The 26,693-nt window shown below is 38.7% G+C and overlaps 1 pseudogene; it reads left to right on the plus strand.

Annotated features, from left to right (window-relative positions):
* The window catches only part of LOC101426848 (myotubularin-related protein 10-like), a 36,930-nt pseudogene extending 12,316 nt beyond the window's left edge, over window positions 1–24,614 (plus strand).
* The last annotated feature ends 2,079 nt before the right edge of the window (window positions 24,615–26,693 follow it).

Consider the following 26,693-nt stretch of genomic DNA (forward strand, 5'->3'; position numbering starts at 1 on the left):
TAGCCAAAACTAGTAAATGAGAATGGTGAGGCAAAGTGGATATAATAAAAATGGAAGATATTTCTTTGGAATGAAAAATGCCTGATATACTCAAGACTTATAAAAGTACAAATAAATGTGGATTACTCACATCAATTGTTTGGAGAACTCACTAGAATTCCAAAATTGGAAGAAATGGTGAGGTCAACGAGGTTCTAGACAGGTGACAAAAGAAAGCAGTACTTTCCTCTCTTCCCAATTCCTGCCTTGTCCAGTTTCTTCAATTTAACGTGAATATAACCTCTATTTTTGCACTCCTTTTTAAAAACAGTCCAACTACATAAAGACTATATTCTAGGTGGTCACACCCTGATTACACCACTAATAAAACTAGTTACTGCTTCATTCCGGGGAACACATACTGTTCATCCTCAGTGGGTTTACCAGATAAGTTCAAAATTATATCATTCAGATGATGTTGGAAATGTGAGGGTATTGTGAAGAAAAATTATGAAGATTCATTTGTTTCTTCATTCATAATTTTTTTTACTTGCATTGTATACTAAGAAATATTCAAGGTCCTGGAGATTAATTAAGGATCCTAGCACACTGGTTCTCTATAGATAAAGTCCTGGAATTCTCAAATAAATCTGGAAAACATAAATGGAAAATGAATAAATATAGACATTTCAACAGACCTAATGATGTGACAAAATTTTAACAGGTTATGAAGATGAAGAATGTATGGTGGGAATGGTAGGGTAGAAGCAGCATAATAATCTGTAGAAAAGGATGAATGTTAGTAATTATCTGAAAGAATATTGGAAGCCAATTTTATACTTCTGTTTCTAAGGGGAAATTATACAAAGATTATAGTGCATAACAGTGCATGACACAATTTTATTGTCATTTCATTCACAATTAAATTGTATAAATATTTGAGAGGTCTTCAAGGATTTCTTTTTAATGTGTCTTTTTTATTTTATTTTATTATGAATATGGTATCATTTGTCATAAAAAGTTAATATGAGAAAAAATAAGTGTTCATTAAAATTTGGAACACAATGCTTATATTCCCATTTATACAACAAAATACATGTTTTATCTTCTAGAGAAAATTGCATTTCTTTGATTAAAATCTCATGCACTTTCTTACTTTACCTTATCTGTACAACTTTTATTGAGGTGAAATTCACATAACAAAATTAGCCATTTTAAAGTTACAGTCAGTGATATTTTGTACATTCACTATGTTGTGCATCAACTATATCTAATTTCAGAAAATTTTATCAACTCCAAAGGAAACCTCGTACATACAAAAGGAGTATTTCCATATACCCTACTCCCCTCAATCTCTGTCAACCATTAATCATCTTTTCCTCTCCATTGATTTGCCTATTCTGGATATTGCTTATAAATGGAATCTTTTAAAAATGTGACCTTTTTTTTTTTTTTTTTTTTTTTTTAATTTTTTTATTTTTTATTGACTTTGTAATAATATTACATTAAAAATATATATGTGAGGTCCCATTCAACCCCACCCCCCCACCCCCCCTCTCCCCCCCCCCCCCCAACAACACTCGTTCCCATCATCATGACACATCCATTGGATTTGGTAAGTACATCTTTGGGCACCTCTGCACCTCATATACATTGGTTCACATCATGGCCCTTTTTTTTAACTGGCCTAAAATTTGAAAACACTTAGCATGCTTTCAAGTCTTTTCCATGGTATAGCTTATGCCATTACTTCATTCCCTTTTATGTCTGAACAAAATTCCAATGTATGGATACTACACATTTTGGTTATCCATTTATTAGGTGATAGAAATTTGGGTTGTTTGTGTTATTGTAAACAATGCTGGTATGAATATTTGTTCATATTACCTATAAGCTATGTACAATGATTCCAATTTCTCCACATCCTCACCAACAGATGTTTTAGATTTTCAAAAAAGTATAACCATACCAGCAGGTTTGAAGTGATTTCACATTTTGGTATTGAATTTCATATCCCTTATGACTAAATATGCTGAGCATTATTTCATATGTTTGTCTAATTGCATGTTTTCCTAGAAAAAAATGTTATTCAAATACTGTGCCCATTTTTATTTAGTTTGTCTTTATGTTAAAGGATAAGGGATTTTTTAAAAAACAAATTCCAGAATATTAGGCCCTTCTCAGATGTATGTTGGGAAAGTATTTTTTGCTTTATTCAGGTTATCTTTTCACTGTCTTGATAGGGTTCCCTTTGATTAAAAAGTTTTTAATTTCTGTGAAAAACTATTTGTCTAATTTTGTTTCTAGTGATTTTAATGTGATATCTATCAATTACCACAACCAAAGTAATGAAGATTACCTCAATATTTACTTGTAAGTGTGGTATAGTTTTGCCCTTACATCCATCTTTCTAAATGCCTTAATTATTTGTAAATATTTTAAGGTAAGTTTCAAAAATCATGCTTTGCATGTGCATATCTGTTACCGCCTTTCTCCACCCCTCCTCCCCTTCCAGCCCTGCCGTCCTTCCCGCCAGTCCCACCCATATTACCAACCTACAATCTGTCCTCTTCCCCAGTAACTGCTTACGGCGTATTACCAGAGGTCTGCCCCCCCAGTTTTAGCCAATCCGCAGCCACCCCTCCGCCCTGCTCTCCCCTTCATACTCCACCCCCTTCCCTGCCTATATAACCAAGTGTACTTCCACAATAAAGCAGACCTGTTCTTGCGCTCAAGCGGTCTCCGTGGTTTTTCCCCAACCGCGTGTCCCCCACGCCTGGAGAACTGGTGCTCCCTCTTGGGGCACCCCCCGCTGGCTGATCGGCAGGAGCAAGCCCCCCCGACTCTTGGGCCTGAGCGAGGATGAAACCCTCTCGCTCAGCTACACATATCCAGTTGTTCCACCACCATATGATGAAGACACTGTGCTTTCCTTAGTGGACCTTGGTGCAATGTATGTTGAAATTAAATTGATGCTATACATATATTTATTTCTGAACTATCGGTTCTATTCCATTATTTTAGAAGGGATGCCTTTGTGCCAGTATCACACTAGTTTAATGTAGATTTGTACTGTATTTTGAAATATAGGTTTGGATATCTTCTAGTTTTGTTCTTTTTCAGGATAATTTTATCTATTAATTTCTCTTTATAATTCCACGATGTCAAGAATAAACTCTTAAATTTATTTTTTAAACAAATTAACTTTAATAATAATAATGCATAAAATTTATCTGAAATTTACTGTCAGTGATATTTGGTATACTCACATAGTTGTGCATTCATCACATCTTTTAATGTATTTTCGTATTCAGTTAGCAGGTATTTTGTTGACAATTTTTGTATCCACATTCATTATGGAAATGAGTCTATAATTTTCCTTTTAAATATCATTATCTGGCTTTGGTATTAGGGTGGCATTGCCTCAGTAGAATGAGTTCAGTAGTGTTCCTTCTTGTTCAATATTTTGAAAGAATTTGAGTACGATTGGTCTTAACCCTCTTCAAATGCTTGGCTGAACTCACTTGTGAAACAATCTGGTCCTGGTATTTTCATTTTGGGGAGGGGCTTCATGATGGTTTCAATCTCTTTACTTGTGATTGGTGTGTTTTTGTCTCCTATTTCTTTAAGGGTCAGTTTAGTTTGTATATTTCTAGGAATTTTTCCATTTCATCTACATTTTCTAGTTTGTTAGCATACACTTGTCTATAATATACTATTTTTATAAACAAATCTATTTATTGATGCATATTAATAAAGCATACAATTCATCCAAAGTATACAATTATTGGTAATTAGTGTAATCTCATAGTTGTGCATTTATCATTTCAGTCATTATTAGAGCATTTTCATTTTTTCAATAATAATAAGAAATAGCTATATCTGGTAATTCTTGCAGAATTATTTCTTTACTAAGCTGCAACACCCTGCAGCAGTGATATACATTTGCTCCAGCTAACAAAGGACATACTGGCATCTGTACCATCAACCATAATTTTCATCCACCTCCTGGTTCATTGTGCTATCCAGTTCCTAGATTATTCTCTAGCATTCTGCCAATTGGCATTTACATAACTAGACTACCATTTTCAATCATATCCCCATTTGTAAACTAGCTATTACTCACTGTGTGTTACCATACACTCTATACATTTCCACACTTTTACAGTACAGCTAATTAAAACTTCTACATACATTAAACATCTGTAGTCCACTCAGTCCTTCTCTTATCTCCTTTAAGAATCTACCATCTACCACCAGGTCTTTTTTTCTTTTTTAAGACTTATTTATTTCTCTCCCCTCCCCCCAATCCTGGTTGTCTGTTCTCTGTGTCTATTTGCTACATCTTGTTTCTTTGTCTGCTTCTGTTGTTGTCACCGGCATGGAAATCTGTGTCTCTCCTTGTTGCATCATCCTGTTGTGCCAGCTCTCCTTGTGGGTGGTGCCATCCTTAAGCAGGCTGCACCTTCCCTTGCGCTGGGCGGCTCTCCTTAGGGAGCGCACTCCTTGCACGTCAGACTCCCCTATGCAGGGGACACCCGTCCATAGGAGGGCACTCCCTGTGCACATCAGCACTGCGCACGGGCCAGCTCCACATGGGTCAAGGAGGCCCAGGGTTTGAACCACGGACCTCCCGTGTGGTAGATGGATGCCCCAACCACTGGGCCAAGTCCGCTTCCCTACCATCAGGTCTTGAAGATATTTTCCTACAATTTCCTCTAGAAGTTTTATGGTTCTTGCTTTTATTTTTAGTTTTTTGATCCGTTTTGAGTTAATTTTTGGATAAGGTGTGAGATAAGGGTCCTCTTTCCTTCTTTCAGTTATGGATGTCCAATTCTTTCAGCACCATTTGTTGAAGGGATTGTTCTGCACAAGCTGTGTGAGTTTGACAGGCTAGTCAAAAATCACTTGACCATACCTGTGAGGGTCTGTTTCTGAACCATAAATTTGGTTCCGTTGGTCTATTGTGTCTGTCTTTAGTCCAGTACCATGCTATTTTTACCACTATAGGTATTATGATTTAAAGTCTGGAGATGAGGGTTCACTTTTCCTTCTTATGATGTTTCTGGCTATTCAGGACTCCTTCCCTTCCAAATAAATTTAATTATTGTGTTTTCAATTTTTTCTTTAATGCTGGTGGAATTTTTATCAGGGTTGCATTAAGTCTGTATATCAATTTGAGTAGAATTGACATATTAATGATATTTAGTCTTCCAATTCATGAGCATGGAATGTTCTTCCAGTTATTTATGGCTTTTTCTATTTGTTTTAACATTGAGTTGCAGTTTTCTGAATACAAGTACTTTACATCAGTAGTTAAAATTAGTTTTATTTGTCATATATTGTTTTCACCACTCTTTGATACTTTTATTTACTTTTATTGATATAATCTTCATTTCTAGATTCTCTTCCAGGTCTCTCTCTCATCTATTCTTTTCATGCTCTAGCACACCCTCTAGCATTTCCTGAAATTCTGGTCTCTTGCTTAGAAATTCTCTCAGTTTCTGTTTATCTGTGAATATTCTAATTTCACCCTCATTTTTGAAAGACATTCTTGCTGGATATAAGATTCTGGCTGGAAGTTTTTCTCTTGTAGTATCTTAAATATATCAGACCATTGTCTTCTCGCCTCCATGGTTTCTGGTGAGAAACCAGCACTTAATCTTATTGGACATCCCTTATATGTTATGCATTGCTTTTCTCTTGCTGCTCTCAGAATTCTCTCTTTGTCTTTGGCCTTTGACATTCTGATGAGTATGTGTCTTGGAGTTAGTCTATTTGGATTTTTTCAGATGGGAGTACAGTGTGCTTTTGGACAGAGATATCTATGTCCTTCAATAGGGTTGGGAATTTTTATACCATTATTTCTTCAAATATTCCTTCTACCCCTTTTCCCTTCTCTTTTCCTTCTGTGACACCCATGACACATATGTTTGCATGCCTTTTGCTGTCATTTATTTCTCTGAGACCTTGTTCTTTTTTTTTCATTCTTTTCTTTATCTGTTCTTTTGTATGTTCACTTTCAGAGGCTATTTCTTCAAGCTCACCAATCCTTTTTTCTGCCTCCTCAAATCTGCTATTATATGATCCCAAAGTTTTAAAAATTTCATTGATTGCATTTTTCATTCCCATAAGATCTGCTATTTTTCTGTGTATGCTTTCAAATTCTTCTTTGTGTTCATCCTATGTCTTCTTTTTTTTTAAAGATTTATTTATTTTATTTCTCTCCCCTTCCCCCCCCATTTTGTCTGTTCTCTGTGTCCATTTGCTGCATATTCTTGTTTTTGTCCGCTTCTGTTGTTGTCAGCAGCATGGGAATCTGTGTCTCTTTTTGTTGCGTATTCTTGCTACATCAGTCTCCATGTGTACAGTGCCATTCTTGGGCAGGCTGAACTTTCTTTCACGCTGGGTGGCTCTCCTTATGGGGCACACCCCTTGTGCATGGGGCTCCCCTACACGGGGGCACCCCTGCATGGCACGGCATTCCTTACACACATCAGCCCTGTATGTGGGCCAGCTCCATATGGGTCAAGAAGGTCAGGGTTTGAACCTTGGACCTCCCATGTGGTAGACAGATGCCCAAACCACTGGACCAAGTCCGCTTCCCCCTATGTCTACTTAATATCCTATATCTCTTTAGCCATCTCATTGAATTTATTAAGGAGATTTGTTTGAATATCTATAATTAATGGTCTCAACTTCTTTATGTCATCTGGAGGCGTATCTTGTTCCTTCAACTGGACCATAGCTTCCTGTTTCTTGGTGTAGATTATAATTTTTTGTTGGTGTCTTCGCATCTGACTTACTAGAGTATTTACTCTGGGTGCAGTTTTTCTCTTTAGGTTAGGGCTTCCTATCCTTTCTCCCTTGCTGGTTATGCAGTAGAAGCCACACATGTAGTTGGTGCTGTAAGCTGTGAAAGTTCATTGGTGCGCGAATGTCTGTTCATGCCATTGCTCTCAGTTCTCTCTTAGCAGTATTGCAGGGTCACATGGCAAGTTCATATTTATCTTCTTTAGGAACTGCCAAAGTGTCCTCCATAGTGGCTGTACCATTCTGCAATCCCTCCAACAGTGAATAAGTGTTCCTATCTCTCTTCTTCCTCTCCAGGATTTGTACTTCTATGTCCTTTTAATAATGGCCATTGTGAGAGGTGTGAAATGATATCTCATTTAGTTTGATTTACATTTCCCTAATCATTAATAATGTTGAACATTTCTTCTTTTGTTGATTTTTTTGCCATTTGTATTTTTTTTTTTTGACAAATGTATATTCAATTTTTTGCCCATTTTTTTAATTGGGTCGTTTGAGTTGTTATTGTTGCTTGGTAACATCTCTCTTTATATCATGAATATTAAGCCCTTATTGGACATGTGATTTCCAATTATTTTCTTTTATTGTGTTGGCTGCCTTTTCACCCATTTGACAAAGTCTTGTGAAGGGCAAAAGGGTTTAATTTTCAGGGGATTATATTTATATTTTCTTTTGTTAAGCATGCTTTGTTTGTAAGATCCAAGAAATCACCACCTACTACAAGTTTTGAAGGTGTTTTCCTATATTTTCTTCTGGTAGTTTTAATGTCATGGCTTTTATATTTAGGTCTTTGATACAGATTGAGTTGGTTCTTGTATAGGGGGTGAGATGGAGGTCCCCTTTCTTTCTTTTTGTTATAGATATCCAGTTCTCCCAGCACCATGTTTTGAAGAGACTGTTTTGTCCTATTAACAAGGAGTTGATGGGTTTGTAAATAGCTAGTTTTCCATAGAGATGGGGATTTATTTCTGGACTCTCAAAACTATTCCACTGATTGAAGTGTCTACATTTATGCCAGTACCATGCTGTTTTGTCCACTGTAGCTTTGTAATGTGTTTCAAGATCTGGCAGAGAAATTCCTCCCACTTCACACTTCTTTTTAAGTATGCTTTTGGTTATTCAAGTACATTTTCCCTTCCAAATTAATTTGGTAATTGCTTTTTCCAGTTCTGTAAAGTAAACAGTTGGAATTTTGATTGGCATTGCATTGAATCTATAAATCATTTTGGGTAGAATTGGCATCTTTGCAATATTTCTTCTTCCAACCCATGAACACAGAATGTTTTTCCATTTGTTTAGGTCTTCTAAAATTTCTTTTAGCATTCTTTTGTAGTTTTCTGCATATGGGTCCTGTATTTCTTTAGTTAAATTAATTCCTAGGTATTTGAGTTTTTGTTGCTATTGTAAAATGGAATTTTCCCCATGATTTCCTCCTCAGTCTGTTCAGTAGTAGTGTATAAAATCATTATTTTTTAAAAAAGATTTATTTATTTATTTTTATTTCTCCCCCCCTCCCCCAGTTGTCTGTGCTCTGTGTCCACTTGCTGCGTGGTCTTCTGTGACTGCTTCTGTCCTTATCAGAGGCACCGGGAATCTGTGTCTCTTTTTGTTGCATCATCTTGTGTCAGCTCTCCGTGTGTGTGGCACCATTCTTGGACAGGCTGCACTTTCTTTCACGTGGCGACTCTCCTTACAGCGCACACTCCTTGTGTGTGGGGCTCCCCTACATGGGGGACATCCCTGTGTGGCACAGCACTCCTTGCGTGCAGCAGCACTGAGCATGGGCCAGCTCCACGTAGTCAAGTAGGCCCAGGGTTTGAACCATGGACCTCCCAAGTGGTAGGCAGATGCCCTATCCATTGGGCCAAGTCTGCTTCCCTAAAATCATTACTGATATTTGCATGTTGATCTTATGTCTTGCCACTTTGCTGAACTCATTTATTAGCTCAAGTAGCTTTGTTGTGGATACTTCAGAATTTTCTAGAGGATCATGTCATCCCATGGTGAGAGACTAATTTTTCTTCCCCTATTTGTATGTCTCTATTTTTTACCTTGTCTAATTGCCCTAGCTAGAACTTCTAGTACCATATTGGGAATAAAAATACCATATGGGAATAAAAAAGTTAATGGATGAAAACAAAAGAAAGAGGAAAAAATAAAATAAATAAAAGGCCATATATGTGAGAGATTAGAAAGACAAACATGGAAATGCCAGTTGGAAGGAAGAAAAGATGAGGGGGGAAAGCACAGAACAAAAAGAAAACTTAAAAAGACTTAGGAAAGAGAAAAAAGATAGTAAAACTATAATCATAAAGAAAAGTGTAAAAGGGAGCAAAAAAAGAAAAAGAAAACAGAGGGGAAGAGTAAAGAAATGGGAAGAGAAGAAAGTAAAGAAGAGAAACAAGAAGGAATGAAATTTAGAGAAGTAAAAGTAAACAAGCAAAATGAAATAAAAGGAAACAAAATCTGGGTCTCCCTCTCAGACAACTAGGATAAGCTAGACCCTCCTTTCAGGCTGCCTGTTCTGAGCAACAACTCACCGCCCCCCCCACACACACAAAACTGGACCTTCCTCTCATACCACCAATGATTCATTAGTCTACTTCTCTCCAGCTCCTTGTACTTTCCAGTCACTCCATACCCAGTCTCTCCTCAGATACCTGGATGAAGTTAAAAGAAAGTAGGAAATAGGAAAAAAGAGAGCGATAAAATATCTGACTAAGGTCCCCTCAGTTATCCCTGTGGCTCACTGGTCTCTATCCAACCCTATGTAGATGGGGTACTGGCATGACAGTGTAATTGCTCCTCAGCATCTCCAGGCTCCCCCAGGAGAATGCATGGCCCCTCCGCCCCCAGGAAGAGCTGGGTGGTGTTTTACCCTCCTGGGCTGGCTCCCAGGAGGGCTGGCTGGTGAAGTGTCTCCCATTTTCCTTGGTACCCAGCTGGGACCTCTTCCTCTCCAAGTACCCTTTCCTAACACCCAGCCTTGGCTTATGTTTGACAAACCTCCCTACCTTCCCAGTTTCTAGAGAAAGAGTGCATCCAGTCATTCCCTATTCCACCATCTTGGACCCCTCCAATATGATGAATCCTTTGATTTCCATTGTCTTCTGAGACAGTAATTCAAAACCAGCTTATACTGGTTAAACTCAGTGAAGAGAAATTACTCTCAGCCCTCAATTGCACCCTCCCTCTACTCCAGGAGGAATATATCATTTCTCCTATCCATTAGCTTCTCTGCTGCAGGGTTTATTGTGGCTGTTTTCCTTGAGGGTAGTGGGGATGGATGCCATTCCCAATCATGGGGCCAGTAGCTCACAGTTTTCCTTTGGGGCTCTTAGTCTCTGCATTTCAAGTCCCATCTGAATGATGTGTGCAGAACTTTCCTGTATCTCCCTGGTATGACTTCTTTGCTTTTTCCCTATTCCGTAAAAGAGCTGCACCCTGTCTGAGCTACTCCAATGCTATCTTCTCAGAAATCTTGCCATTGATTCTTGTTGTTGTTGTTTGCTTTTGCCTAAAACTCTAATTTCTTTTTATTTCAGACCTTTGAGGATACCTATATCACATACTGAATTTACAAACCTTCCCACTGTCCTTTTCTATATTTAAAAGGAACCATTTGTCATCTTCATATTAATGAGGATTCTGTATACATGAGACCCTTCTATGATATTTTTCCTTATGAATATGGATTTTCTATCTTGCCCTCAACCCATCAGTACTAGAGACCAGATTGAGATAGATATTCTCCTTTATTGACCGTTCTATCATCTGTTATGTGACCATTTGTTATGGAACACATTTAAACCTAAATTCCCACCACCTAGAAAAGTTCCACATTTTTCAGGATATAAGAGGTGGATACTCCCCCCAAATCTCTAAATTAAATTTAAATTTAAATTATTGTTCTGGGGTCATAGTCATTAATTTGTGTACCACCAATATGAGAGATAAGCAAATGCACTTGGGAAGCAATAGTCAAATTAGAAGTAATGAGGGAACAAAAACTCTTTCCCACGATGGTGAAACTAGAAAATATTACTAATATTATTATCTGTAACATTATTATTGGTAAGAATTCATGCCAAGATGAAGGGGAGCAGCATAAAATAAGGACAAGCTTATTGGATGCAGGTCCACACCATTCTGTAGGCTCTTTTGGGAGAGGTGTCTGGGTGGTTTCATTACTTTGCAATCCATAAGGTCAAACCCTCCAAATAAGCCATTCTCATAGCAAAAAAGGCTGAGTACTACATGCCATCAAATTTGGCTAATAGGAGCCCTGTAGCCCAAAGACCTTTCTAGCTTATCTCCAATTGAATCTACAATTTAGGCAAATGACCCATAAATATTGGATAAATTCAGAGAGCTAATTACAGGATAATCCTTGATTTCCAACTTTAGTCAAAAGTGTTTTAATTACCAAACAATGTGACACTTTATTACCAATATGCACCCAAACCAGGACATATAATTTAAAACCTATTTGTGGGAAGTGGATGTGGCTCAAGTGATTGGGCTCTCACCCACCACATCGGAGGCCCCTGGTTCAATTCCTGGTACCTCCTAAAGAAAACAGCAAGCTGGTATGACTGACAGATGCAGTAAGCCGATGCAGCAAAGGACATAAGAAGAAAGCTATAGTGAGAGAAACAAAAAAGCAGTGAGCAGATGTGTCCAGTGACTCCTAAAGATGAGCAAGTCAGTAAGGCTACACAATGGGTAAGCATGGCATGCTGATGCAACAAGATGATGCAACCAGATACGCAAAAATAAAAATATAATGACAGACACAACAAAGCAGGGAACAGAGATGGCTTAAGAAATTATGTGGCTCCCTCCCATATCAAACGTCCTGGATTCAGGTCCCAATGGATCCTAAGGAAACAAGGAAAATGAACAGATACAGGAAGTGCAAGGGAGTGGTGAGAAATAAATAATAAAATACATCACCTCTCTGATGTATTTGACCTTGGAGTATTAGCAGTTTTTACATTCAGGTACCATTAATTGTGGTTTTAATTGTGCTAACTGGGCCCTGGCTCTTTGGGCAAATCACACCAGCATCAGCTTTGCTAGTTGTGCACCCACAAAATTCCCTTAATTTAACAGATATTTCCAACTCAGACTCTTGGTCTAATGTTGCCTTTAAATTCTACAAGCAGTTAGATTTCAGGAGTAGCTGGCCACTGGCCCTGCATGAGAATTGTTTTGGGAAGGGTGGTGAACAACTTCCAGGGATGGGCCCTGGCATACATGTAGGCCTGATCCTGCCCTGGCTGCTTCCCTCTCTGGTGGGCAATCAGTCTTATCCCCACCTGACAGTTTACCTTGTCCTGCCACTGATGGTGTCTTGATGCATCTCCTGGAGCTCTAAGTCCTAAGGACTTGGGAGGCTCAGCAATGCTGCTGGGTAGTCGTGGTTCCCAGTTGAAGAAGTAGTGTCACCAGGTTCTTCCTTAAGCTGCACCAACCCTAGTTCAGATCCTATGTTCTGGTGCCATCCAAGATTGATAATATGTTTAATTCAGAACCAAGGATTAAAAAAATGGAATCATTCCTTTTGCCAGGAGAAATGGTAAATGAAGTTAATTTTGTGCATAAATGCATTGCAATAGACACAAGTGAATGATTTGTGGGAAAAGTTGATATGCAGCAACTTCAAAATTTCCTTTAATAAAGATGATCCAAAGGTATTACAGAAATTCCATTATAAAAGCCTTCCTGGTGAAATAATGTCCCTGTATGATGCATTAAGCAATTTGTGATAGTAAATGACCACAAAAGGAAGCAGAAAATCCTAGGTGCCAAGCAGAAACTGAAATTTAATCTGACAGTGTTATTTATTGCAGAAATTTCAGGATTGTCAGATTTCACTTTGATGATTCAGATCCCAAAATTGCCGAAATGGTATGCCTTGCAATTGCTTGTTATTCCCAGTCAACAGATCTGCAGGTAATCCATTTGAATATGTGGGCTAAAAATACCCCAGTTCAGCTAAAAAATTAAATGGCTAACATCAGCAAACAGGGAGGTGAAGATGGTCAAACCCCACAACACGAAACCAAGAGCACCTACAACTTCAAGCAGGAGAAGCACATCTATCAACAATATGGGATCCAAGCCCCCTCTCAATATAGAGGTGGAGTGGACATCACCATCCCAGGGTCCACAAGAGGAAGAATAAAATATGGATTAGAGTGGACTTACTGGTATTCTACTATAAAACTATTCTGACTATTAATGGAAGAAACTGTAGCACTGATGTAGAGAAAGTGGCCACAGTAGTTGTTGAGGGCAGGGAGAGGGAAGAAGAGATGTGATGTGGGGGCATTTTATGGGCATGAAGTTGTCCTAAATGATATTGCAGGGGCAGATGCTGGACATTATATATCCTGCCATAACCCACTGAATGTACTGAAGGAGAGTATAAACTACAATGTGAACTATAATCCATGTGGTTCAGCAGTGCTCCAACATGTCTTCACTAAATGCAATTGGTGTGATACCATGATGAAAGAGGTTGTTGATGTGGGAGGTTTGGGGAGGTGGGCTGTGGGGTATTTGGGAACCTCTTACATTTTTTAATGTAACATTATTTTGTGATCTATGTATCTTCAAAAAATGCAATAAAAAATAAATGCTCCTAAATATATATATATACATAAAAGAAAATCTAAATGGCTCCCTTCAGGATGTGGAGGAGGAAGTGGTGGAGATGGTGGTGGCAACAACCCAAAACTCATCTGTTTGAAACCTATTCAGATTGGGGCAGAGAAATCAAGAGGTCAGGTGCTGTTGGGTGAATAGTTTTTTTTCCATGAATGCGGGTTACATGATATCCATTTCCCTTCCAGAATACTTTGTAGTGCCAAGTTCTATAGCTGACCAAGACCTGAAGATCTTTTCCAATTCTTTTGCTGGAAGAAGGGTGCCTCTTCTGTGCTGGAGCCACTCTAATGGCTGTACCTAGGTGAGAAAGGCCCTCATAAAATGTTGCAACAGCAGGGCAGGAGGTGTCTGGATGTTGATTTGGTAAGACAGTGACAGAAGAGATTCTTGCAAGAGGTGGAACTTACGGTTTCTGACACAGAGGTCAGAAATTCTAGAAGGAACCCTTCCACTTAGAGCTGGCAGCCCATCAACGGTGGTCTCTGAAATCTTTGTAGCGCAGCAGCGCCCCCAGCAGGCTGTTTCGGGGGATTGCAGGGCAGGAGGTGTGTGGATGTGGATTTGGTGAGACAGTGATAGAAGAGATTCTTGTGAGAGGTGGAATTTTGGGTTTCTGACACAGAGGTCAGAGTTTGCGGGCGGGACGCCTCCCCCTCGGACTGGCGCCCAGCTGCGGGGATCCCTGAAGGCTGTGTGGCGCTGTGGTGCTCCCAGGCCCCCTGTTAACCAGATGCATGGTTCCCAGGTCTGTGTCCCCTAAACCCTGGTGGCCCACGCTCCAGAGACTGACACACGTTGAGTCTGCAATATCATAGACTTCCCATCCCTGAATCCACCATGCCCTGAGGTCTATCTGAGGTCCTTGATTATACTAGCCCTCAGCATTTGTGTTTTGTGTGTGTGTGTGTGTGTTTGTGTGTGTGCCTTGATTGCTAATATTGCATTATCTCCTGGTAGTTTCTGCCATTTTAACCCCAAGGTCCTTTTTCATTTATTTAGTTTTTTTTTCTCCTCTTCTTTTTCTTGCTTGTTTCCCTCCCCTTTCTTCCCCACCTCCTTTTTTCTTCTCTTTTTATTCTTTTCTCTCTTTTTCTTCTTAAGGTGCTAGAGGGAGTGCTTCACATTTGCTGTGTTTCCTAATCCTCCATTTCCACTTTTCTGTGTGAATTGTTTTTGTCCACCTACACTATACCCTTTCCCCTACATCTTGCTATCCTCCATCATCTATTGTCTCTCTTACATTCCACCTCCCTTTCTTTGGCCCCCAAATTGTCTGACTTTTAATTTCTAATACCTTTGTTCTGTTTTCTGTCTTTCATCCACCCTTAATATTGTCTTTCTTTTCTCTTTCTCTCTCTCATGAAAACACTGGCTTTTTAATTCATACTATATTCCTCCCCATATTCAGTTGACTGTCTCATTATAGGTACTCTACTTACTGCTATAACTCTACACAAATTACATGAGTCTAATATCCATTCTCCAAGATCTCATATTGTTGCTCTGTTAACATTTATTACCAATACTACCTTACACATTTTCTTTTCTTACTCATTTAGCTTTCCCTGGCCCTAATATTTTCCTTCAAAGTGAACTTAGCCAGCAACAAAAATATAGTGTAAGAACAAGTGACAGAAGACATAACACTTATGGAAGAACAACAAATAATTAATCCCCAAGACTAGACAAAGAAGCTAAGGAACTGATTAAACCCATCAAGATAAAATGATGACCAGACAGCAACAAAAAACTACAAAATGAACCAATAATCAGGAAAACATGGCTGAATCCAATTAAACTAAAAACCAAGAAGGGGAGCAGAACATTGGACAAGTAATTAAAGATCTCAAAACATATATTATAGACCAACTTAATGAAGTAAAGGAAGAGATTAACAATATGAAGAAAACACTTGGAGAGGAAATTGCAGACATACGTAAAAGGAAAACAGATATGATGGGAATGAACACCACAGTTCAAGAAATCAAAAATAAACTCTCAGTAAATAGCAGCAGATTAGAAGAGGCAGAGGAGAGAATTAGTGACATGGAAGACAATACATCTGAAATCAAACAGATAGTAGAACTGATCGATAAAAAGATAGAAAATATCCAGCTAGGACTTAGGGACCTGAATGACAGTGCAAAATGCAAAAACATACGTATAATAGGCATCCCAGAAGGAGAAGAGAAGGGAAAGAGGACAGAAGGGGTTTTGGAGGAAATAATTGTGGAAAACTTCCCAAATCTACTGAGAGAAATGGATGTACATATCCAAGAAGTACAATGCACCCCAAATACCATAAATCCTAACAGGCCCACCCCAAGACATATACTTGTGAAATTATCCAATGCTCAAGACAAAGAGAAAATTCTAAAAGCAGCAAGAGAAAAGAAAAGCATCACATACAAGGGAGGCTCCATAAGATTAAGTGCTGATTTCTTATCTGAAACCATGGAGGCAAGAAGGCAGTGGTATGACATAGTCAAGGAACTAAAAAAAAAAATTTCCAACCAAGAATATTCAACCCAGCTAAACTAGCATTCAAAAATGATGGAGAGTTCAAAATATTCACAGATAAACAGAAATTAAAAGACTATGCCAACGGGAACTCTACCCTTCAAGATATACTAAAGGAAGTTCTGCAGGAAGAAAGAAAAAAAACAGGATAGGCAGAGTTGGAGAAGAGTGTAAGAGCAACAAAAAAGACAAAAAGAAAAGAAAAACAAAACAAACAAAATAGACAAACACTAGTCCAAAAAGATATGGCTAACATAAATAATTCCTTGAAAGGAATAACACTGAATGTCAATGGATTAAACTCACCTGTCAAAAGACTCAGACTGGAAGATTGGATAAGAAAATATGACCTATCTATATGCTGTCTACAAGAAACACATCATAGACCCAGGGATTCATGGAGGTTGAAAGTGAACGGTTGGAAAACAATTTACAAGCAAACAATAACCAAAAAAAAAGGCAGGAGTAGCTATATTAATACCAGACAAAATAGACTTTAAAAGTGAAACAATTGTGAGAGACAAAGATGGATACTACATATTAGTGAAAGGGATAATCTTTCAAGAAAAACGAACAATCATAAATATTTATGCTCCTAACAAGGGCACCTCCAAATACGTGAGGCAAACACTGGAAAAGCTAAGTGAAAGAGTAGATGCCTCTATAATTACAGTGGAAGATTTTAATACACCACTATCAACTATGGACAGAACATCTCAAAAGATAATCAATAAAGAAACAAAAACTTTGAACAGTATATTAGAGGAGCTGGATCTAATAGACATATACAGATCATTACATTGTAATACAGCAGGATATACATTTTTCTCAAGAGCATATGGATCATTCTCCAAGACAGACCATATGCTAGGCCACAAAGAAAGGCTCAATGAATTCAAAAAGATCGAAATCATACAAATTAATATCTCTGACCACAGTGGAGTAAAGCTGGAAATCTGCAAGGGCCAGAGGCCCAGATTTCACAACAAGATATGGAAATTAAAAAGCACACTCTTAGAAAAGGTGGCTTTGGAGTGGGAAAAGTGGACATGGTGGCTGAGGGGTGTGGGGAGTGGCAGGAGGAGATGAGATGTGGGGCGCCTTTGGGACTTGGGGTTGCCCTGGATGGTGCTTCAGGGGCAATCACCGGACGTTGTGAGTCCTCCCAGGGCCCACTGGATGGAGTGGGGGAGAGTGTGGGACTTGATGTGGACCATTGACCATGGGGTGCAGAGATTCCCAGAGATGTACTTACCAGGTGCAATGGATGTGTCATGATGATGGGAGTGAGTGTTGCTGGGGGGGGGAGTGGTGGGGTGGGGATGGTGGGGTTGAATGGGACCTCATATATTTTTTTAATGTAATATTTTTACAAAATCAATTAAAAATAAAAAAATTTAAAAAACACGAAAAAAAAAGCACACTCTTAGAAAAACAGTGGGTCAAAGAGGAAATCTCAAAGGAAATTAATAACTACCTTGAAACTAATGAAAATGAGAACACAACATACCAAACTTATGGCATGCAGCAAAAGCAGTACTGAGAGGGAAATTTATAGTCATAAATTCATACATCAAAAAAGAAGAGCCAAAATTGAAGAACTAACTGCACATTTGGAGGAATTAGTAAAAAACAACACAGTAACCCAACAGGAAGAAGAAAAAAGAAATAACAAAGATAAGAGCAGAACTAAATGAAATAGAAAATAAGAAAGCACTTGAAAAAATAAAAAAAAAACAAGAGTTGGTTCTTTGAGAAGATCAATAAAATTGACAAACCCTTAGCTAGACTAACAAAGGAAAAAAGAGAAATGATGCAAATACACAAAATAAGAAATGAGAAAGGAGATATCACCACTGACCCCACAGAAATAAAGACTATCATAACAGGATACTTTGAAAAACTATATTCCAACAAAAATGACAATTCAGAGGAAATGGACAAATTCCTAGAAACACATAAGCAACCTATATTGATGAAAGAAGAAATTGATGATCTCAACAAACCAATCACAAGTAAAGAGATAGAATCAGTCATTAAAAACCTCCCAACTAAGAAGAGTCCAGAACCAGAAGACTTTATAGATGAATTCCACAAAATATTCCGGAAAGATCTAACACCAATCCTGCTGAAACTCTTCCAAAAAATTGAAACAGAAGTAACATTATCTAACTCAATCTATGATGCTGACATTGCCCTAGAACCAAAGCCAAAAGAAAGGAAAATTACAGACCAATTTCTCTTGAAGCTAGATGCAAAAATCCTCAACAAAATACTTGCTAACCATATGCAACAACATATTAAACGGATTATACACCATGAGCAAGTGGGATTCATTCCAGGTAACATAAGAAACATAAGAAAATAAACATAAGAAAATCAATCAATGTAATACACCATATAAACAGATTGAAGGGAAAAAATCACATGAATATATTTATAGTTGCGGAAAAAGCATTTGACAAAATACAGCACACTTTCTTGATAAAAACACTGCAAAAGACTGGGATACAAGGAAATTTTCTGAACATGACAAAGAGTATATATGAAAAACCCACAACCAACATCATTTACAATGGTGAAATCCAAAATTCCTTCCCTCTAAGATCAGGAACAAGATGAGGATGCCCACTCTCACCTCTCCTATTTAACATTGTCCTAGAAGCACTTGCTCAAGCACTGAGGCAAGAGCCAGATATAAAAGGCATTTAAATTGGAAAGAAAGAAGTCAAAATTTCATTATTTGTAGGTGATATGATGCTATACACAGAAAACCATGAGAGGTCTACAACAAAGCTTCTAAAACTCATAAATGAGTTTAGTAAAGTCACAGGTTAAAAGATCAATGGACAAAAATCAGTAGCATTTCTGTACACCAAAAATGAGCAAGCTCAGGAGGAATTCAAGAAACAAATATCATTTACAATAGTCTATAAAAAAATCAAGTACCTAGGAATAAATTTAACTAAAGATATAAAAAACTTATACACCAAGAACTACACAAGACTGTTCAAGGAAATCAAAGAAGACCTAAATAAACGGAAGAATATTCCCTGTTCATGTATAGGAAGACTAAATATTATTAAGATGTCTATCCTACCAAAACTGATCTACACATTCAGTGCAATCCCAAAAAAATCAACACAACATTCTTTAAGGAACTGGAAAAACTAGGTATGGAATTTATTTGGAAAGGAAAGAGGCCCTGAATAGCCAAAGACATATTGAAAAAGAAAAACGAAATTAGAGGAATTACACTACCTGACTTCAAAACATACTACAAAGCTACAGTAGTGAAAACAGCATGGTATCAGCACAAGGAGAGACACACAGACCAATGGAACTGAATTGAGAGTTCTGATATAGATCCTCATATATACATAGTCATACGATATTTGAAAAAGCCACCAAACCCTCTCAACTGGTAGAGAATGGCCTATTCAACAAATGGTGCCTGGAGAACTGGATATCCATATGTAAAAGAATAAAAGAGGATTACCATCTCACACCTTATACAAAAATCAACTCAAGATGGATCAAAGACCTAAATATAGGAGCCAAGACCATAAAGATTTGGAAAGCTGTGTAGGGAAGCATATATAAGAACTTGTAATAAGAAATGGCTTCATGAACTTCACACCAAAAACATGAGCAGCAAAAGAACAAATAGATAAATGGGACTTCCTCAAAATTAAAGCCTTCTCTACCTCAAAGGAGTTTGTCAAGAAAGTGAAAAGAGAGCCTACATAATGGGAGAAAATATTTGGTAACCATATACTGGATAGGAGACTTATAACCTGCATATATAAAGAACTCCTATATCTTGAAAATAAAAAGATAACTCATTTAAAAAATGGGAAAAAGATTTAAACAGACACTTCTCCAAAGAAGAAATACACATGGCTAAAAAGCACAGGAAAAATGCTCCAAATCTCTATCAGAGAAATGCAAATCAAAACTACAATGAAATACCATCTTACTCCCATAAGATTGGCAGCTATGAAAAAAACAGAAGACTACAAATGCTGGAGAGGATGTGGATGAATGGGAACACTCATCCACTGCTGGTGGGAATGCAGAAGGATCCAACCATTCTGGAGGACAGTTTGGGGGTTTCTCAAAAACTAGCCATAGGGCAACGGACTTTGGCCCAGTGGTTAGGGCGTCCGTCTACCATATGGGAGGTCCGCGGTTCAAACCCCGGGCCTCCTTGACCCATGTGGAGCTGGCCATGTGCAGCGCTGATGCGCGCAAGGAGTGCCGTGCCACGCAAGGGTGTCCCCCGCGTAAGGGAGCCCCACGCGCAAGGAGTGCGCCCCGTAAGGAGAGCCGCCCAGCGTGAAAAGAAAGAACAGCCTGCCCAGGAATGGCGCCGCCCACACTTCCCGTGCCGCTGACGACAACAGAAGCAGACAAAGAAACAAGACGCAGCAAATAGACACCAAGAGCAGACAACCAGGGGAGGGGGGGGAAATTAAATAAATAAATAAATCTTTTAAAAAAAAAGAAAAAAACTAGCCATAGATTTGCCATACTACCTAGCAATTCTAATGCTGGGTATATATCCAGTAGAACTGAAAACAAGGACACAAAACGATGTATGCACACCAATGTTCATAGCAGCATTGTTCATTATTGCCAAAAGTTGGAATCAACTCAAGTGCCCATCAACAGATGAATGGATAAATAAAATGTGATATAAACATACAATGAAATACTACTCAGCTTTAAGAACGAATACACTACAAACACACGTGATAACATGGATGAATCTTGAGAACTTATGTTGAGTGAAGCAACCCAGGCATTGAAGGACAAGTACTACATGACCTCAATGATATGAAATAAGTAAACCAAGCTGCCTCAGAGAGCTAGAGACTGGATGATAGGCTTACAGGAAATTGGGGGGTAGAGGAAAGATGGAAGCTGATACCTACATGGGTGAAATCTATGATAAGCTGGAGGTAAGTATTTGTACAATGAAGAGATAAAATGGGGGCATAGAGTTACCTTTGGGTTGGGCTTTGTGGGCTTGAGAGCAGCTAGGGATGGGAGGATGGGTAATATTGTCCAAGAAATTGGGGGGATGGTGGGGCAACATATGAACATAGGAGATTGTCAGGTATTTGGTTGAGAGTATAATGCTGAGAAAACCTTTTCAAAAATATAATAAGGAAAGTTACCTGTTTAAGATGCTTAAAGGGGATAATCTAATGCAGGACAGGCTCCTAGGGAATATGTGAATGCTCATTTTGCCATAGTGGGTTATATCATTGGATAGAGACCCATATAATGGAGTGAAGGTATACCCACATCCTGGGGAGCACTGATGCCATCAAATTAATGGAACTATATCTCTCAAGAGAAAAGATGTCTTCCAGTGCATTAGGGCAGTTGAGCTTGTCAAGCCCTCAACACTGTTGCAAGTATCTTCGAACATGGCCCTTCAAGCAATGATGATTGATGGTCACTGCTGGCCCTAAGGAGAGGGGGAAAGAGGTATTGAATAGATGGAATCAATTTATCTATGTGGGCAATACAAGTGTTTCACAAGAGTACACAAGGATGGATATAAGACAAGTAAAATTACACCAAAAATATATAGGGGCTGATAGGCTAAAATGTAAATCGTAATGTAAAACATAAGATAACTAAAAATTTAGAAAATCGTGTAGTCTAAAATATAAACCACATTGTAAACACCAATGTTACCTTGTTTGAAAGCTATTGTCTCAGTATCTGTACATCAGTTTCATTAAATATAGTATGAATATGTAAAAAGATTATTGCTGTGGAAGGGAAAAGGTTTTATGTTGGATATGTGGGAGTACTGTATATATTGTATGTATGAATTACCATGATCTAAAACTCTTGTGAAGATAAGCTTAATAATTAGAAAAAAGAAAAGAAAAAGATAGAACATAGACACTGAGGAAAAGACGGAAGTAGTTGCCTTGCCAATTTGCATACAGGGCAACACTTATTGCAGTGATGGAAGGCAAAACATTAAAAACAAAGCCTTAGCATTTTAAAATTTTTTGATACCCCAATTTATTTTTACTGTAATTTTTTCCAAATTAATATGTATTCTTTATCTAACCTTTAAACACATCACTATAATCCATTTTACTATTAATGGAACCTTGCAATATATTGGTCTTTACTTTTCAGGAAGGTTTGGATTACAGAGTTTCAACAATGGCAGCAGAGGAATACTGGTGTGGGATGTTATTGACAGGGACACATGGTTGGCAGGGAGTTCTACACGGCATATATCCAGGGTACATAAAAATGTTTGGATATTTTCATAGTGGATACAATTAAAAACAACAACTGAGGGAGAGCTGAATTCCTAGCCAGGGGAGCTCTATCACAGTCCCTAAAGGAACAGCAACAATCCCCCAAGTGCAACGGCAAAGACCAAAAAAGAATGAAGGTCCAACAATGAGCCCTTGATACTAAAGACTATGCTTGTGAGTCTGTGCACCAGAAATAAGAACAAGGCCTAGAGCAGCAGGGTGCCTAAGAGTTACCTCCTGAGAGCCTCCGTGTTGCTCAAATGTGGCCAGTCTCAAAGCCAAACTCAGCATGTAAATGCATTGCCTTCCCCCCCAGCGTGGGACATGACTCCCAGGGATGAGCCTCCCTGGCGCTGAGGGATTACTACCAAGTACCAGCTGATAATGTAACTAGAAAATGACCTTGAATAAAAGGGCCAACTCAGACCAGCAGAATATCTCAGTCTACATATAATACCAGGAGTTAAAAATGGTTTTTGACCTGAATAAAAGGGGGAAATGGAAAGGACAAATGAGTTTATATGGCTATGAGTCCCCAAAAAGAGCTGGGAGGTTATCAGAGGGGTTGCCCTTATGGACACCTGAGCAGAGTCCCAGAGACAGATTAAGTAGATACAACCCCAGGTATTGGTTCTTCTGAGGGCTACAGAGACCCACAGGTTCTCTGGTCATGGCAGATGGAGTTCAGTGCCATGTCAGTTGGCCCTTCTTTGGAGTTTGTGTTTCTATGTGATAGAGCTGGACTCAGATGTGATGTTTTTTCACAAGCCTCTCCTGTTACTTTTACCAAAACTCTATTTGGTGCTGGGGTTTAATATATACCCAGGGGATCTGAATCTCTGGACTGACCATATGATAGCCAGGCCCTGGGCCTCAATAGACTTCAGCTCCTACTCTCTGGTTTATTTGACTTACCCCACTCAGCTAACATGGAGTTGAAGAAGGTCAACCACCACACCATGGAACCAAGAGTGCCTACAACTGAAAGCAGGAGGATTGCATCCTGCATCCATGTGGAATCTAAGCCCCCTCTTGATATAGATGTGGAGTGGACACAACCATTCCAAGGTCCACAGGATGGAGCAATATAATATGGATTAGAGTGGACTTACTGATATTCTATTCATGAACTATTGTGATTAGTAATTGAAGAAAATGTGGCATTAGTGTGGAGAAAGTGGCCATGGTGGCTGCTGGGGGTGGGGAATGGGAGGAAGAGACGAGATGTGGAGGTGTTTTCAGGACTTAGAGTTTTCCTGGGTGATGCTGCAGGGACAGTTACTGGACATTGTCTGTCCTCACATGGCCCACTGGGTGGAACATGGGAGAGTGTGAGATATGATGTGGATCATTGACCATGAGGTGCAGCAGTGCTCAGAGATGTATTCACCAAATACAATGAATGTCTCATGATGATGGAGGAAATTATTGCTATGGGGGGAGAAGTGGGTTTAGGGGGATGGGAGGTATAAAGGGACCTCATATTTTTTTAATATAATATTAAAAAATAAATAAAGACAAAAAATGTTGCAACAGAAAAATTGATCAAAGTTTTTGTAATGCAATAACTAAAATTCATCAAGAGAGAACTGATTTTTCAAATTGGATTTGAATAAGACCTTGCCTAAGATCCAAGAAGTACAGATGGTGTTTGTAAAACTTAAGTAACCATGTGTTAATGACCCTTTTGAAGAAGCTGAAGAGAAATGGCTATCTACATTGGATAGTTGTCAGTGGTTAGAATATGTAAGGGCCTTCCTTAACCATTCAAAAGAACTTGTACACTTTCTGGAAAGGAAACATTTTTCTGTAATCCTCCAAGAGGAGGAGGGAAGAGATTTGAGTTGCTTCACAGCTTCTCTTGTTCAAGTGCTGCTGGAGGCCTATTTTAGGACAAACACTGTATTTCACAGTCTGATACAGAAGGAGTGGCTCATGACTGTCTGTCAGTTCCTTGACAGATGTAACCAATTAAAGAGATTGGAAATAGAGTTTCCCTTATGTTTGCTATTCTTGGATGCCACATGGCAACTGTTAGAAAAATATCCAGTGGTGTTCAAGTTCTCTTAATCTTCCTTAGTGGTCCTGCACTGACAGTATCCACATTTCACTCTTAAATGGATTCCTTTTCAACTCTCCTTGCCAGTGGGTAAAGCAAAAGAGTGTACTATAAATGAAAATACCCAATTGGGTGATGAAAAGGGCGTAAAATTCTCTTCCATTTGGAACTGGTCTATTCAACAGCTGAGGATTGCAATCTTTTCCATAACACATTTGATGTTGGGAGAGCATGCCTTATGTACAGAAAGGCTCTGTGAAATATTTTAAATGGACAAGAAAAGCTATAGCTCCCTGCTAAGAAGACTGCTGTCCTCCTTTAAGAAGGAACTTATTCTTAAAGAACTGCTTTCAAGGGGAATTAAAATGAAATTGAAATCAGACCCTCTTCAGCACATGGAGAGCCAGGATGGCAGATTGGTGTAATATTTCAGGGAATGATTTTCCAAGCTGGTCTACCTGCATGGTATTCTGTGTTCTGTCATGGCTATCTGGAGCATGTATAAAACTTTGGAAACTGCCACTTCCTCTGGATCAAAGTAGCTTCATCTTCATCACTGCTTTCCACAGGCTCTCTTTGCTTGGCCATGAGGTCTTCCTGCTGGGTAGGCTCTTTGCTGCCTGAAGCACAGAACTGAAGCAGAGCATCACATAATTCTGAATCAGCAGGCCATGCAAGAACTTGGGGACTCCAGAATATCTCTTATCTGCACTTACATTTTCTCCTGCAGGGGATGTATGCAAATGATGCATTCTAGGAACATAGTAAGCAAGTTTTTAAGTGGGATCAAAACATGGCTATCTACAGAGACACTAGCAAATGAGGACTAACTGTAGTATATTCTGAACATTTTGAGGGAATCTATTTTTTCCCATCAAATTGTAATTGCCAACCTAGGCATTTGAAACTCTAATAATTTTATATGTAAGAATAACAGTTGAAAAAAAGAATAATAGCTGAAATTTTGACAATTTAAAACGTGTTGTGTCATATTTTCTTCACATTTTTTAAATAGGCGTAAACTTTGGTTTTTATGCCTCTTTGCCATTAGGTCTTTTTTTTTTTAAAGATTTATTTTTATTTATTTCTCTCCCCTTCCCCCCACCCACTAAGTTGTTTGCTCTCTGTTCATTCACTGTGTGTTCTTCTGTGTCTGCTTGTATTCTTGTCAGCAGCACCGGGAAATCTCTATCTCTTTTTGTTGTGTCATCTTGCTGTGTCAACTCTCCTGTGTGTAGTGCCACTCCTGGGCAGGTTGGACCTTCTTTCACGTGGGGCAGCTCTCCTAATGGGGCAATCTCCTTGTGCATGGGCTCTCCTACATGGGGGACACCCCTGTGTGGCAGAGCACTCTTTGGATACATCAGCATTGTGTGTGGGCCAACTCACGACACAGGTCAGGAGGCCCTGTGTTTGAACCCTGGACCTCCCATGTGGTAGGTGGACACTTTATCCATTGAGCTAAGTCCACTTCCCTGCCATTGAGTCTTATTCATTTTTAGATGATTCGCAGGCAGACATTCTCCTATTTTAACTGTCGTGGTGTTAAACAGATTTTCTTGCTGAATTTATTTTTTCTGCATCCATTTTTCCTATGGCCTACTAACAGTTGCTTAATCCTTGCTCAGATGAGCAACTCAGAGAAGCAGACAGCAGGAAATGTACAAGTTAGTTTTTACTACTTTTCCATAAACAACTGCTAACCCCCAATCCCAAAAAGACTACTAGTTTTTCTTGTTTTTCTGCTTACTTTCAGATCTCTCAAATGGGAATGAACTGCTGCATGTTCAGTGTTCCAAGGCCATACTTTATTATTTTACATCACCTTTTTACATCACTTTTTAAAATCATGAGTTTGCTTTTACTTCATAGGACTAATTTTAAAGTGATATTCACTGTTACCTTTAAGACCTTTGCTGTACATGATATAATTAAACTTAGAAGTGCCTTTGATATTGATATTAAGGTATGAATAAGAGTGAAACATAATTTCAGTTTTCAAAAATAGGGTGTGAGGTAGCTTGATATTATTTATGAATTCTGAAAGACATCTAGATTATGTTTGTAAGCTATTCTGTTTCTCTGGGCATGGTACCCTTTGATTGTACTAGATTCATTTGAAATATCTGATTTAACTACCTTAAGATTATGGCTTTGATTCAATCATATCATTAGACTGTGACTCAGCATTGTGTCCCAGCCACCTTGGGCTGATAAAGCAGATTCTCACATGGAATTAGCCACACGGAGGATCCTGCAGCCAAGAGAAATGAGTCTGATAGTCTACAACTGACCTTGTGAAGAGACCAGAGCACCTGGGCCCAGAAAGAAATGAGCCCCAGGGAGAG

This window comes from Dasypus novemcinctus, chromosome 19 (assembly GCF_030445035.2).
Source record: "Dasypus novemcinctus isolate mDasNov1 chromosome 19, mDasNov1.1.hap2, whole genome shotgun sequence".
NCBI lineage: Eukaryota > Metazoa > Chordata > Mammalia > Cingulata > Dasypodidae > Dasypus > Dasypus novemcinctus.